Here is a 4,674-nt window from a genome sequence, read left to right on the forward strand (position 1 = left end):
CCGTATAATCACCGCAAAACGTATATAGTGATCGTAATCAGCTTATTCTGAAGTTCGGTGACCGTATTACGCTTTTCTCTCTGTAGGCCCTCCAAAACTACATCTCTACACGTTCTCGCATGTTACATCTAACAACTATGCAATACAGCACTACTACTACACTCTAACACAATAAATCATATGTGTTTTTAGTTTTACTAGATATCATATTGTTACTTATAATTATTCAGTTTGCATACATTAAAATTGCCTTTGAAATGTATGGCCAGTATCATCTACCGCGCGGGAAAAATCCCGCCCTTTCCTGTTTAATCGGGTTTGTATTGATGGATCGTGCGAAACAGCAAAACTATAGTACTATACAGTACTACAAGTGACAGTTTACTGGGCCGTCGTGTCATCTACTCCTCCGTCGTAAGAGTGGAGCGCTCGCTTTCATAAATCTTCTAGTCCCTTTCGCCGACATGTGGGACATCAAGCTACCGGGTCCACGTGCCATACCGGAATACAGTGCAGAGCAGCCGGGGTGAAGCACCCCAGTCATGGCACCGGCGTAGTAATGAGCAATGAGGCGTCAAATCACAAGCTGCACCTTTCCCGCAGTTAAGTTGGAGGGACGAAGCAACCATCATTTCACTCATTGCTGAATCCGCTTCTCCCTCATCTTCTTCAACTTAACCACGTGTTGCTTCTGCCGTTGTTCTGCCTCATGTGGGACGCGGATCGGCTTGGTAAAGCACTGACACGTGGGACCGCATGTTAGCAAACTGCCAGGACAACGTCCTCCGAAAATAAGAAGCCTAATCCTAGACTTACAAAGGGCTACGTAGCTGCTACATATACTTTCCATCTAATCTATATATGCCCCCTGATTTTTAGGTGGGGTGGGCCTAATCCTCTCCTTTAATCCAATCAAATAGTCCCACATCACATCAGTTTGTAACTTTACGTAAACCATTACGTGGATGTAGCATTGCTCAAATAAGAAACCTCCCCCGCCATCCGCGCGGCAAAATCACCTCCTTTTTACTAATCTCGATTCTATAATTTTTTAGATCAATATAATTGAGATTTGTATAGATAGCACACAGGAGCAAAACCAAGTGGTACGGTTAAGGGCATCCACAATGTGTAGCCAAATGTGAAAATAGCTTTTGGCATCGTGGGAACCATTGTGGACGGTGTTGCCAAAGCCAAAAAGATGGAACCGAAGCTCCCTGATTGATTGATTGATGGAATAGAAAAATGCAACGTCTCTCCTCTTTCTCCCATGCTTGGACGCATGTAGTACAGTATAGAGCACAGAGTCTACTCCCCTGTCCCTTCTATCACAAATCACAAAGCAGTGAGGCGTCAAATCACAAAAGCACGGACGAAGCAACCATCATTTCACTCTTCGCTGACTCCGCTTCTCGATCATCTTCTTCGAGAAACCATCTCACCGCACTAGTACTCCTGGTAGTACTAGTAAAGGACTTCCTGGATGCAAATAAGGCGGTTGTCTCGGCTTGCAGGCGGCACTTGCGAACGACTTACCGTGGTCTCCCTCAATGGTGTTCTCCGTCGAACGCACTTTGCCAAACCACAAAAAAAAAGATATCGTCGACGTCACCGCAATGGGGAAGGAAGTCAAATATAGTTACTACCTCCATTTTTTTGTACACAAGGCCAGTATATCAAAATTACAATTTGCAAAGGGCCACTAACACTAATCGAGGCAAAATTTATGGGGTTAGCAACCAAGGACATTAATATCCCCTGCATGCATGCGGAAGTGAGAAGGTTGGTTTGCATGGCGCTGCATTAATCAAGCGATGAGGAGTGAGATGGTTAGCTCTTTGGTCTTTGGAGAAAACAATACGCATTAATTGACACGTGAAACGAGGATTTGTATCGATTAAATCCCGCGAAGGAAAACCCCGCCTTTCTTTTTTAACACTAGTACTCCTAGTACGTACGTACTTATTCTGTTTGGGTCTAGGCCTTGCATTGCCAAACTTCGCCACACATTTTTGCCAAGCTTGCCTAAAGTTTTCAAAATGAGAAGGAGGTACACTTGCGCACGGCTGTCGCGGTCGCACCACACCCTCACACGGTCGCTCTTGCACGCCCGCGGTCGCACCGCACCCTCACACAGTCGCTCCTGCACGCCACAAACCCAACCAAGGGAACGCACCCTCACTGACACGTGCTGTCGCATGTGAACAAACCAAACTCAGCCATCCTATCGCTGACACATATTTTTTGTTCATAGAGTATGTTTATCCAACCGCATGTTGGGGAGTATCCGTACGGCCCGTGCGGTGGTCTGTTGGGGAAGAAAAAGATGTGAGGAAGAAGGAAAGAAGGGTTAGGAGACGTAGGATATTCATCCAACCGCCTGAAATGGTAGACTGACCCAAGTCAGGCGACTTGCATAACAAATACATGTTTTTACACAGCAAAAGATCCATAAAAACAACAACATAAAGAAAAACTATCACTGCTCGCGGAAAGAGACGGCCTCGTCGTCTTTGGCTGCCCGCGCGAACCAGCCGTCGCTGCCGACGTGTGTCTCCGCACCGTGGTTGTCCTCGGCCTCCAGCTACTCGTTCAAGCGGAGCGTGTGGGCGCTCTGCACGGACGAGAGCACAACCCGGTTCAAGTCGAGGACGTCCGGTTCCGCCTGCAGGAGGGCCTCGATGGCAGCGGCATCCGCGCGCTCCGCGTCGAGTCAAGCCTCCGCCGCCCGGTTCAAGTCCAGGACATCCGGTTCCGCCTGCAGGAGGGCGTCGATGAGAGCGGCATCCGCGCGCTCTGCGTCCAGTCGAGCCTCTGCCGCCCGGTTCAAGTCCAGGACGTCCGGTTCTGCCTGCAGGAGGGCCTCGATGGCAGTGGCATCCGTGCGCTCCGCCTCAAGTTGAGCCTCCGCCGCCTGGTTCACATCCACGACATCCGGTTCTACCTGCAGGAGAGCCTCGATGGCAGTGGCATGCGCGCGCTCCATGTCGAGTTGAGCCTCTGCCTCCCGGTCATCCTTTAGTATCGCCATGTTGAACCGCTGGTCCGCCTGCACCATGGGGGACTCGGACGCTGGCACGAAGTCGACGTCCATCGTCTCATACCCATCGGGGGCCTTCTGCACCGCGACCTCCGCCATGAACATTGGATCGGCTTCCTCCTCCTCGTAGCTTGGCTCCAGAGAACTCGGGGATTGGCCCGCCGCAAAGCGAGCTTGGGAATGGAGGTCTGTGGCGCCGACCACCGCCGCGATTTCTGTGTGGCGCTCCGGCGTCAGCATCTTGTTGTAAGTGATCTTGCGGTGTACCATGGCTTTCCGGCGAACTAGGGGACGCTTGATGCGGGCTAGGGGATCGAAAGGTGGGGGAATGGGCTGGATATTTGGTGTGGTTTTAGGGGCAGTGGCTGGCGTAGGCCGAGCAGCGAAGGTTCTGGTGTGAATAGTGGTTTCGGTGACTACCGGTCAATCGGTTTTGACTGTACATCGCTCTTGTCGCGTTCGCATTGCAGCCCGGCACGCTGGACCCTCCACGTCGCTCACCGAATGGAACGCGCTTCGTCTTGCGTTTTCGCTCGCTTGTGGGACCGCAGTTGAGAGCAAACCGACGTCCCTCCCCCTCCCCCGCCCGCGTGATTTATTATACCACCACTCCCTCCGTTTTATGCGGAGTAAATAAAAACAGAGGGAGTATACTACGGATGAGGATCCCCTGACGTGGCCGAACCCATTGAGTAACTGACATGCGGGGCCTAGCAAGCATGGGGTCCGCCAGTAAGTGACCGAAAGGGAGGGTAAGGCAGGGATACCTACGTCAGAGGATCCACTTCCACTATACTACTTTGACCAAATGTTAGAGTAGTAATATATGACATGCAACTTACACAAATGTTAGAGTAATAATATATACATGCAACTTACACAAAGCATACATGGTCTAATGCATTTTTCGAGGCTAACTTTGACCAAATGTTAGAGTAATAATATATGACATGCAACTTACACAAAGCATACGGTCAAATTCGTATGTGAAAGGAGTTTCCAATGATATAATTTTCACATTATACATCTCATGTACTATTAATCTTGTCAATAGTCAAATTGGGAACCACCTCGAGTACAAATCTAGGACGTACGAATCTAACAATATTGATTGGGCATTGTTGAATGTTGATACCTTTTTGATCAAAGTAGAGATACTTTGACTACACATAAAACTTATATGTAAACTAGAAAGGATAGGGGGAGTATATTGTACGTTCAAAAATGAAACGAACATTGAATACCCTTTATATATGATTTGCGGATGCTATGATCACCGGTTCAAAATTTTGAATCCGCCTTAGGTATCACGTGCCCCCACTCGTTCCCTCTCGATTTCATCTCGGGGTCCGAAGATCTATTGAAAGAGGACTAGGGTGGGTACATGCGAATGATACTCGGTGGAATGTTCAAATGAGGCATGCGAGAGGATGGACTCGACTGGAGGGCGACATGATCGATGGAGAAGAGGGTTGGAGAGGAATGAGAAATAAGCAAACGCCACATGATTATACTTGAACGACTCAAATAAACAATAAGTTGTCTCGCTTGGCCTACATAGTGAAAGGCTAATGCGCAACGCGGAGCACTGACGCTCGAATATGGTCGGGAAAACAGGGAAACCGACATGTGGG

This window comes from Aegilops tauschii, chromosome 2 (assembly GCF_002575655.3).
Source record: "Aegilops tauschii subsp. strangulata cultivar AL8/78 chromosome 2, Aet v6.0, whole genome shotgun sequence".
In the NCBI taxonomy this organism is placed as follows: Eukaryota; Viridiplantae; Streptophyta; class Magnoliopsida; order Poales; family Poaceae; genus Aegilops; species Aegilops tauschii.